The sequence below is a fragment of the Pyrus communis genome, chromosome 13 (assembly GCF_041283825.1).
Source record: "Pyrus communis isolate YQ-2024b chromosome 13, ASM4128382v1, whole genome shotgun sequence".
NCBI lineage: Eukaryota > Viridiplantae > Streptophyta > Magnoliopsida > Rosales > Rosaceae > Pyrus > Pyrus communis.
This window is the reverse complement of record NC_142577.1, coordinates 13,144,252-13,156,946: the sequence shown is the minus strand read 5'-3', so window position 1 is coordinate 13,156,946 and position 12,695 is coordinate 13,144,252.

The window sequence follows — 12,695 nt, the reverse complement described above, 5'->3', positions numbered from 1 at the left end:
CTAATATGGCATAATCCCAACACGAGAATAAGTACACTAGAGCAAGTACTATAGAATATGGTCCTGTTTAGTTAATCTGCGATGGGGACCATTTGTATTCTAGGAGTAATCATCAATGGTATATATGCGACAGGTCGTCATTGCGTACACTATTAGATATACCTATGGTTGTGCTTGGCTAATCCACGATGAAGGACCACACATATTCTAAGGGTGATATGCATGGTATATCCACCATGGATGATCATTGCCTACTTAAGGTTGTAAGAAGTGGTTGTGCTTGGTAAATCCGCGATGGGCGACTATTTCCTAGTTGGATTCCATTAAGCGGTCCAGAATATTAGCTCATGTTCAGTTCTGTTGAGTGGTTTGGAATTCTATCTTCATAAGATTTTGTTGAGTAGTTAGGAATCTCTTTCCCTATTCGCTTCGGTTAAGTTTGTTCCGAACCTTGGATTCATGTGATAGAAATTGCTCATGATTGTGTTTGTTAACTTACGGTTACAATGTTATTGTTTGGATCCAGGTAGGGAAATACGTAGATTTGCTTTATTAAATTTCATGAAATGATACTTGCTCGTGTTGGTGGATTAACATAATTAAGTGTTAATATTTTGCATCTTTGAATTATTGAATCGATTATTTGTTGTGATTGTGGAATTTGGTTGGAAAACATTGTAATATATGTGATTAACGAAAGTACAATCTTGGTTGTCATTTGGTTTAGTTATGAAGTCTGGAATCTAGTGAGACATACTCGTTAAGTTCCATTGAGTGATCCTGAAATCTATGTTTCTCACAAGATAATGCCTTGAGCAATTTCAGAGCTTAATAGAACTGTGAACTACGAAGGGCTTGATCCTGTCTTTGGTACGTAGGTAGTTTAACACAAAAGTTAGATGCAGTGATGTGACAAAAGAAAAGTTACTACGTTATTGACTCGAAAGCGGGGCATAAAAGTTAGATAGGTAGGTTCTGATGTCACGTGTTGGTCCTGGAGGTATTTCAAAATCGGGGCATGAGAAAGCGGTCCACTTAGCTTTAGATGGTTGAGAAAACACTACCACGAGTGCCTAGTTTGACAACCTTTATGTCCCTTGATAGGTTTCTACGTTTACTAATAGGACCCTACGTTAACAAATATATCATAAAAAAAATGTTGCATCAAGTGACTTGTATTCCCGGTCACGTAAACAAAATTTCGTTCAAATAAAAAAATACTATATGACGCCTAAGATACTAAAAAAAAAGTGCTATCTATTTGGAGTGCTTCTACCCTTAACGCTCACGTCAGTCAAATTCACTAGAAAATGGCAAGTGGTAAATTGCCCGAATGGTTAGTTCATTTTTTTAACCCAACGCATCTTTAGAGGGATGGTTAATCCTCTCTCTCATTTAATATAGATTAGTGTAGAATATAGTTTGTACTAAATAAAAGAAGTCACTTAGTACCATGGTCTAGTGGTATTCCTCTTTACTTGTAAGTGAGAAGTCTTAGGTTTGATTCTTGTTAAAGGTGAATTTGAACCACATTATTGCTAACCTATTGTGAGGCTAAGTTCACCCCTTATTTTTTGGAGTAGGATTCTCTCCCCTCTTTTTTTCCCTCCCCTTCCCTCTCCTCCTATTTGAACAGTCACGGTTAAGTCACGTTAACATCTTATATTAATTTTTTATAGCAAGAGAAAGACAAAATAATAGAATTTGAGAGGAGGAGAGAAAATCCTAATTTTTATTTTTTAGTGTAAATAGCATCGTTTGTCAAAAAAAAAAATTATAAGAAAATGATTTAAGGAGGTATTGTCAGTCAAAATACGAGAGGCATGTAAGTTCTAAAGGACATACACGGGACGAGCGCGTTGCAATTGCACCGGCTTTATTAGGTGCCACTCAATTTACAAAAACACCCTTTTGCGGGCAATGCGGAAGCACCGGTCAAGGAGTGGTCAACTTGTCATTTGGGGTGTGCGTGCAGGTTATCAAGAAACCTGCAAAGTAATTAACTAAGAAGAAATATCAGAAGGAAATACAGGACGACCTGGTAGGATGCCGTCCGAAAATTACCCAAACGCTCATTTAGTTTCTTCTTTTTGGTTGTCACATCCGCTCATCTAAACCCAAATGTCAATTCCATGGTGATAATTCTATTTATAGAAATATATTAATATTTTTAATAAAAAATAGTCATTCTCTGAATTTAAAATGTATGTGAAGTTGTCATTTAATATTAAGGCCTAATGGTATTTATCTTCATTTTTAAGTGAGTGATCTTAAGTTCAATTCTCGCTAAATGCGAAGTTAAACAAATTATTGTGGCAAGCACATTATAAGCCTTCGCCCACTCTCCCATCCCTTAATGTAAATATTATCATTGTTTTAAAAAATAAAGTTGAACTGTCAATTTAGTTCCTAAATTACCACCTAAGTGATGTCAATTTAGTTCCTGAATTACCACCTAAGTGATAATTATGTCCCTAAACTATTTTTTCAGAAAAATCTATCCATGAAATATAAAAATCTGCCAATTACATCCCTAATATTATATTTGAAGATACTTTATTCAATTTTCCATCAATTTAAGTCACGTTACTTGCATGTAATACATATTGGAGAGTAGATTGATAACGCCCCAAAAAAAATTATTTGTAAGCTAATCACGGTGATAGGCCCAAAATAAAATCATGGTTAATCAATATTCTATTAACTACCATAAATCAAATTCGATCATTTTATGGATGCATCTAACTTTCTTGGTAGACTGCCTACGTAGCCTCAAACAGGATCAAACCATTCGTAGTTCACCGTCCATAAGAGAAACTAAACAAACCCTACTTAGGTCCGTTTCAATCCATTTGCTTGTCAAATTTCTAAAATTAACAATCATGCGATATTGCAACACTTCCTTGGAAGAATTGACTCCAAATTAGTTTTTACCGTCTAGTTTTTATTTAACGGTCACACGCTTACTTAATACTCAACAAAGAATTATATATACACTAGCCTCTCAGCACGCACTCACGCGCATGCGAGAGGCTTTTTTTAATCACGGGTGCTACACGCCCCTTAAAGATGGGGTTTGCTTTAGTTATGTTTCTTGCTATTTAACATTGTTGTTTTGTAAGAAATTGTTTTATGAATTGTGCATGCAGAGAGAGGCTTTTACCTGTTATTGATAAGTGCCCCCTTAGATGTGGATACTCTCTCACAGACAACAGTGCCTTTACTTGTCTTCTCTGACATTACCTTCGCAAACATGTTCCTAACCCTTCGAGACCATGGATCTTGAAATGCATCAAATAATGAGAAGATATGTGACATTTACTAACATAGTACAACATAAACTTACACCTTAATCCATGTGATAAGGAGTACGTAGTATTTTACAGTATAAAGCTATCAATCTCATTGTTTATTTGAACCATCTCTCCATAATTGTTTCCTGTACAAATTTACGGATGATCCTGCAATTGAAAAACCCAAATGTGCAAAACAACCAAGAGAAACGGAAGCTAAAAGAAATCACACTAAAAAAAAAAATCAATTGAAATTAAGCAATCATTGTGCACTTGATTAACCCTAAAGTGACGTACAAATGCCAATTGCCAAAAAATTTAAGAAACCATTTTGAAATTAAGCATACATTGTTTGTAATAAGAAAAAGGGAAGTGTTATTGGCACTCCAAAAATCTCATTCTACACTCCTCACAAGTGTATTTTTCTATCCTAATATAGAAAGTTTGGAGTGTAGAATGAGAGTTTTGGAGTGCTAATAACAATTCCGTAAGAAAAAACCTCAAATGTGCAATATAATTGAAATTAACTCCAAACAATTGAAGTAAACTATTAGGTAAGGTAAATGGAGGGAATTAAAGAATGCCAAAACCACAATAACTTCATATTACATTGACATTTTGGTTTTCATTTTCTCTCCGCTTCCGCCAAAATACTTCCATATACACGTTCTCGTCCTTCTGCCAGGCTTGCCACCCATTTGCTTGCACTTGATGTTTTAGATTTTCATGGTTAATCTGCAAGCAATGATGATAAAATAAGAAGTCTAACTGATTAGGATGGGAATAATGCACAATCCCAAATATAAAGGTTGTAAGCAATTTAACCTAAATACCTTTAACTTTGACAATTATCCCTTAGCAATACTTTTACTCCAGTTACTTTTAGAATCTTGAAAGATAAATAATTTGTCAAGTTTGAGGTAGCAAATTGTAATCATGTTTACAAAATTAAATAGTAAGAAATGTTACCTTAATCTTGTGCTTCAACCTTTGTACTTTGAGACAAGTGTAATGCTTGTAAAACTGATAAAAACGCAATTTTATTTATATTTGAAAATTGAATGCAATTTGAATTTATAGTATACTTTCGCATGAAAATAAGGGAAGAGTTACCGTATTTAGAAAAGTTGTTTGGTCACTATTAATCTTTTTCTTGCACCCATAAATTGTTTTTTTTTTTAATTTTATAATTTGAGATAATTAATTTGTAGAATTTTTTAAATTTTATAATATGTGTTAATTAATTTGTAGAGTAGAGAATGCCATTAAAAATAAATAGGTAAGAAATGGTGTTGTACCTAATTTGTTGGACTTTATTCCAAATACGTATGATGTGAGGAGTTGTTGAAGGTCTTAATTCTTCTACAGTCGTTTTCATGCACCACCTATATATTAAAAGTATATATAATGTTAGATTTGTTGTAACAAATTTAATAAAGAATCATGCTTCTTCTTTTTCCACTCTTTGAGAATCAGTTGGCTTAGATCAGTAGTTTTTACCCCAACAAACATATCCCAACGAGGTGTAAAAATAGAGACATGTCTGTTTGGGATCTTATCAATAGGTAGTTCCTTCTTCATTTTTTGCGGGTATTCTTGTAAATATCCTGAGAAAGAAAACAAATAATTTTTTAAATTACCATAGCACACGTATAGCACATTAAGATAATTAAAATTGAAACTCACAATTTGAGTAATTATAATCATGAAGAGAAAGGACACTCTCTCTGTCCCCCTTATATTTGGTTGTCTACAACTCTCTAATCTCCCTTTGTAAACTGAAAATTAGTTTGGAGAAAGAGGAATCCGTACAAGTTTGAGATGATTCTGGACGACAGGAGCAATCTAACGGAATATCGAAAGAAACTTCGAAAAAACACGCGGAGGAGATTGGTCTGTGTAGGAGAAGAAAGTGAATTCGTTTACCTTTTTTGTATGCGTTGCCAGGGGGGAGGGGGGTGGAGTGACTGTTGTTCACTTTAAACGTGCAGTATATGGCAGTTCCATCTTTGCAGTTTGCAATTGCTATAACTGCCGTGGAGAGTTCCATCTCTGCAGTTTGCAACTGCTGCACCTGCTGTTGGGAGTTCGTGGCTTCGTGCCCATCTGGAGTATTATTTTTCTTTTATTTATTTATTTACTTCTTGTTTCTGTACAGTGGAAAGATAGAATGTGATGATGTAATTATAGGCTGATTAATTTAAGGGATGACAATGAATTTAAAGTGTGTGTTTTCATCTAGTGGTTCATAATTGTCATTCTTGTGATGGGTGCATGTAGTGTTTGCAGTAGATAATTCTGTTTTTGATATTTTGTTTTTCAACTTGTAAATAATTTATGAATTGTATCATATTTACGAATTTGACCCTATTTCCATGGGCAATTATCTAGTTGCTTTAGGTATGACATGACGGCTTTCTTGGCATTTCTGAATGTTTCACCAAACTGGCATTCTCCCTTTATATATATAGATAACCAAATTCCACAACTTTCTTATAATTCCTCCATCAAGTCAAACATGAATAAAATTAGACAAAGATCACCCAAAATCCAAGGTGAGGCTCATGGCAAGCCTACTCATCAACTTAAACCAATTCTTTGCCACTTTAGTTACAAGTTTAAAAATCCACACAAATTCATCCAACCTACCCAAGAACATAACATAAATTAACTCATCTATTAGAACCAAAAAGAAAATATGATAGGGTTTCTTGGGTTCTCACCTCCAAACTCCTCCAAAATTGTTCATCAATCTGCCACTTCACTACTATGCTCTGAAATCAACTTCATCACCACGAATCCTCAACAAGAACACCGAAATTGCGAGTTAAACACTTCAATCTCAAACTTGTTCGAAAATGAAACTTGGAATTCGAAGATCCACTTACATATCCTAGAAGTGCATGATGAGAGGACTATTTTTCTCTTTTGGGTTGAGGCCCATCTCTAGCGAGGTTGGCCAGAATCGGCGAAAAACCCACGAAAACCGTCGAAACTTCTAGGCTTCAATATATGAGCACGCTTGGTTCCAGCATATGGTTTTGGTATCAAATTGAAGAGGGCTTCGCTATGAATACATAACCTTCAACCGTGTGTGATTTCGTTGCCATATGAGAAAGTTATCATTTTTGGAGTGAAGAAGAATTCAGGGGGAGAAGAACACAGCAGCCTCCCTGCTGCATCTGCCTGTCGGGGAAAAAAAAAAAAAAGAGAAGCCTTCTCCCTCCCAAAATTACCATTTTGCCGTCTAACTTTAAAAATTCGTAACTTACTCATTCTAACTCCGAATTCATATCCGTTTGTGACCACGCGTTCATTATGATAAGTATTATTTAAATAAAATAAAATATTTATCACCAAGTGTCTTGAACTCGAAGGTCCCACAAAAGACGAAATTACCCACTATCTAATTTGTTTTCCAACGAGTTCCACATAATCATACAAAAATGAATAACCAAATCATACATCTAAAAATACATAGGGTATTACAATTCATAAAGAAATAGTGCATGAAGTTAACTTCAGAGGAAAAATTACACGTTAAATTCGCAACTTATATGAAATGTTAACGGCTTATAGGTGAGGAAATGACGGTATAACACTCTAAAGTGTTTCAAGTGACTTAAGTTGACAAAAAATTGAATAAAATAGTTTTAAATATAATAGTAGGGATGAAATTAGTAATTTTTAATAAATTTAAGAACTTATTGTGCCCAAAAATAATTTAAAGAGCCAATGTTATTAACATGATACTACAAAAACGAAATTGTAGGTGAAGTTAGCCTTGGATGATGGTAAGAGATGTGGCACAAGTGTGCTGCTATGTTTGTTTACTTGTTCGTCTTATTTTTTCCCTTATCGGATCACTCAAATATAAAGGACTATTAATATTAATACAAGGTGAACGAGATCAGAGGACAAGTGGCTAGGCAGTTTGACAGAGTTAGGAGCAATTAAGTATGAACGGTCAGATCATCAAAATATACGAACAGACACATCAAGAAAAATGTTGTAAAGTGGGCCGAACGTGTGTTTAATATTGCATTAATTTACTAATTTGTTAGCGTTTAAGAGTTTATACATACATACATACATACATACATACATACATACATACATATATATATATATTGAATAATGTTCAAAAGATTAAATTTATAGATAAAATTTTACAAACGAAATGAAAGTTGATAATTAGATTATTACTTAAACGTTGATAAACATGTTTATTTCTATTGGTAACACATCATTTAGTTTGCAAATTTAGTCTACAAATTTAGTCTTTCTAGTATTACTCATATAGTTATGGTTGTTGTCATTATTTATGTCAGTCGAAATCAAGGTTCTAAAAGACGTTAGGTGCTAGTTGAGCAGCAGGCTGGGGCCTAGTGCCTAAGCAGCTAGGTGGGCGCCTAGGCGAACTAGGTGAATTTAAGTAAATCTATAATATTTCGTGTAAATAAGTGTTTGCTTACAATTAAAGTATATATAATTTCATCATAAACTACAAAATAGAATGCATATATATTATGAAGTATTGAAATATAATGAAAACATGTGAAATAAGGATATAATTTGTGTTCATTTAAGTATGCAACAAGCAATGGTGAAGCTAGATAAGGGTAAGGGGGCGGCCGCCCCTTCACTCGTGGGAAAACAAGGCCAGGAGCCAGTCCTAAGAGCAAGTCCTCCCTTAAAAAATGCGCCAGCACCCAACCCATTTAATCCACTCAGTGAACAGTGATAGACCCCAATGAACAGTAATAGGCCAAATGCATTTCCACCTCTAAAAAATGCGCCGGCACAAACGATCTCCACCCCTACAAAATGCGCTGGCACCCAGCCCATTTAAAATATTATTCAATTGTTTATAATATAATAAATTAAAAAATAGTTTTAATTTCGGATAGGATTTTTAACCAATCTCGTCACGCCATGTCATTATCATAATAAAATTACATAAACTCATCAAATAAAGTTAAAAAAACACACTAAATAAACTAAGAACTTTATTGTTTCACTACAAGCTCCTTTTAATTATCTTGACCTTGTTGCAATCCCTATTGGTGCTCAATCAAGTCACTTTGACGGGTACAGTGCCAGTATGGCTCTTGCAATGAAGTGTACTGCTCAGCGATCAATTCATTGTAACTTCCATCCCGTTCCAATGGCTCGTGTTGTACGACATCTTCGATGGTGTCATGTGCACAATAGATATGTGTTCTTGAGTTGTTCATTGTGTTTGGCTCGTATTCGTCAACAGCATCATAATCATACTCATATTCCACAATCATGTTATGGAGAATGATACACGTCATCATGATGGATCGAAGTGCCTCGATATCAAACATTCTAGCAGCTAACCAAACAATTGCCGAATGAGCTTGGAAGATACCAAAACAACGTTCCACAACCTTCCTACACCCCTCTTGACATTTTGCAAACTGTTTTTCTTTTTCACTTTATGGATGTGGGACTGTTTTGACAAACATTGTCCACCTTTGATAAATGCCATCTGACGTCAGATGGGTCGTCCCTTTACTTTGTCGATTATGGGTCGGCATGTGGCCTAGCTTGGGCTGTGTGCCAACCTATTAGGATGGGGTGGAGCAAAAAAAAGGGATGCCTCCATTTTTTGGCCTAGGTGCCAGCCTAAAGAGCTGGGGTGGAACTATTCTAAGCTCTTTTGGTTCGGCTGGAAATTTGAAATAGTGGTTCTGCTGCGCAGCTCCTCTTGCGCGCAGGGTTTGTTTTCATAAAAAAAAAAAAAAAAAAAAATTATTATTTAAGTAAACGATGTCATTTTGCTTTTCCATTTAAAAAAAAAAATTTAAGTATTGTGGGGGACCAGTCATTACCCCGTCCCTCCGCAATTCCCATCCCCCCACTTTACCAAACACGCAAATCCCTCAATCCTTCCCAATTTTAGGTAAATTTTTATTATTTCAAACCCTTAATGATTATTTAATACAAATTTTGTTTAATTGATATATAATTATAGAGTAATACCCTAATATGGTAATTGGCTATTGATTATGAAATGAATTCTATGATTATTGATGAATGAAATTATTGTTTAGGATAACAATTGAATTCTTGATTATTGATTACTGATGAATGAAATTATTCTATCATTATTGATTATTCATATTGATTAACTGAATTGTTGGTCTGATCAGTTATTAGTCATATTAGTATACTCTACTCTAGGCTTAAGTATCTAAGATTTTTTTACACAGTTGCAAATGGATCAATGGTTGATTGCTAACATGATTGTTACATTGAGAGAAATGTATTTGCTTTTATTGATAATGAGCCTATTATACGACGTTTTCATGACATGAAATCTTGTCCATAACAATTGTAATTTGTTTGTATTGATAAATTATAGAAGACATTACCATATAAAAGGCTTTGGGTGTTGCCATTTTTTTTAACTTTGCACTCTATAAGCCCCTCCCCCCAACCATTCCTGGCTTTGCCATTAGCAACAAGTATCTTACAATTTATTGGAAAAAAAATAAAATGCAAAATGAAAGTTATCTATTTTCTATATAAGTGAGTTGCAACCTAGGCGGGTGCCTAAGCGGGTTTGGGCGAGCTAGGTCGGTGCCTATGCGGGCGCCTCAGTAGGTCTAGGTGCCCTTTCTTAATTTTCAAACTCCTAGGCATTAATCGAGGCGGCAGCCAGTTGCCTAGTGCCTAGGCATGGCCTAGACGATGCTAGGCGGGGATTTTTAGAACAGTGGTCAAAATTAATACATTGTCAGATTGAGCAAACATATTATTTAGGAATGGGCACGGTTTGGTGCAGTTCGTGTGTGGGGTAAAACTGAAACTGAAATTTTCAGTTTTTTCAGGTTGACAGTAAGAACTGAAGTGGAACTGAACCATTCTATTTTGGTTCGGTTCCGTTTTAATTTAAATTTGGGCCTAACTTATAGGCCCGTAAAATAATTGGGCTTACCTTACAAGCCTATTCAATTTAGGGTTGTCAACTTTTTTTTGTAATTTTATTTTTATAGTTTTTTTTTCAGTTTGTTTTGGCTTTTAAATGAGAGGGAAGAACAGTTTACGGTAAGTAAAACCAAAAGTGATAACCACCCTACCAAAATTCAAGGAAATCTCTTTTGGGTTTGTTTCCAAATCGAAGGAGAAAAACAAATCCGAGCAACAAATAACCACAATAATAAAATTCAAGTATCCAAACCTATAATGGACTCCACCAAATAACTATTGCAACCCAATACCTAATTTGCTAATTAAATTAAGTTTTTTTTATATACTATGAATTGATAACTCATATATTTTATGCATTTATACCATCCATTTCTAGTCTCTTTGTGATGTTTTTGAGTTAAACTGGTTGCATTTTACCTTATTTTGTGTTAGTGTGCAATTACATGTACTTTAGGATCAATTTGAAGGCAAAAGAAATGAAAGCATGCCATTTTTGGGGTTGACCCTTATTCAAATGTAGAAAGAAGTTTAGTGGCCTGTTTTGAACCCCAAATAAAGAATTCAAGGCGAATCTGGCTTGTTAAAAGACCAGGAACCATTTGGGAAAGCCATTGGGATATCCAGCCTGATTTGGAAGTGCCAAATAAGGCAAAAACGTGTAAAATAAAGACTAAGTTGCTGGGATCACTTTGGAATATCTTGCAGCCCCATTTAGCATATAAATACTAGGGTTTCAGATCACTTTTACACAAGCCCCCCTTGGGTTCTCCCAGAGCTCTCTCTCTTCTCTTTCTTTGGCCTTTCTTCCAAAAACAAAATCCTTTCTCCATTCACCATCTGCAGACACCAAAGAAACCACGCAGCCGCGCTGCTCTTGGAGAAGTTCAACATCATAATTGCTTCAAGGGGGTTTCTTCTATGAACTTTAATTTCACTCATGTTGTTCTTGATATTAATATATTCTATAATCATGTTGTGTAATTAAATTCATAGCTGGGGATTTCGATGTAACCTTGCAAACCTATTCTATGTAATCTGTGTTCTTGTTTCATTCACTGATTTTATAGTATAATTTGTTCCTTAATCTTAATGTTTGATCACCATTAGGGCTACTTATGAATTATTTGATCAGGGTGTAGTATACATCATACTTAATCTTGGTGGACATGTGCATGAATGAAGAAACTGCTATGCATACATCCTGCCATGTGATTTCTTTGGTTCTTTGAAGTTTTCTTGTTCTTAATGGATTCTTAGTTGGTAATCTAAGTTGAACATCACAATTAGGTTGCAAATTAGGAGTACTTGGTCACACCCACACATCAAATGGATGATCATAAATGAGTAAAACGAACCCTAGTTGCAGATTGGATAGATGAATGCGTTTTGACTTTATTTTCATGGAATTGGCTTGTAATGGTGAAATCGGTATCCCTAATTCCATTCCCATTATTTCTGAATCAACCTATCATTTATCTTTTTCTTTCTTGCATTTTTAAGTTATTTTAGTTTTCAATTGAAAAATCTAAATTCAGTTTGCATTTTCATTGTTTAGTTAGGGATCACATAAAACTAATAATTTGTAGAGGTCTAATCAGTCCCTGTGGTTCGACACCCTTACTTGTGCCATTATACTATCCTTATATTTGCACTTGAAATGAACACAACATAAATCGGAACCAAATAGTTATTTTAGCTTTCTAGTTTCAAATCGAGATTGTTTCAAAACTGCAAAAAACTGTTTGGTGCATGTTCAATTGATCCCTATTTCGGTTTGGTTTTCAATCCCAAGTGCGAGCCCTTATTATCATTAGATGAAAGGCTAGGTTTTATTTATTTATTTTTTTTTGAACAAACGATATTATCTATATTAAGGAGTGGGGAAGTGGGCTAGTCTCACAATATGATAGCAATAATGTGATTTAACTTCGCTTTTGACAAGAATTAAATCTACGACCACTCAGTTAGTATGAATTTAAAATTTGAAATGGGAAAAGTCAAGGTCGTTGGGTTGCATAATGAATTGAAATGAAGCAATTGAGTATTACTAGTTACAAGGTGTCAAATGCCAAATTTGTAGGGATAAACAGGCCCTTGACTGGATCCATATGCTTATAAGCCACGTTGGTTCACGTGAAAGGTGAGCTGTTGACCATATGCTTATATATTTTTTGGGAGCCATACGACCTTATATTAGCCTAAGCTAATTACTTTAGGCATTACGTAGCGACTTATATGTCTCACGTAAGTCAGAAGGGTGTTTAAAAGTTGTGGGTTCAACTTCATTAAAAATTCGTTTAATTTATTTAGACCCAATCGGATAAATGATCTCATGGTAAGAAAGTAATTTGGAAAATAACCTGTGGGAAAAAAAACTAGAATTTCAGTCCTCACGGTAGATTCAATTAACAAATTTAAGCCAAAAATAATTTTTTCATTAAC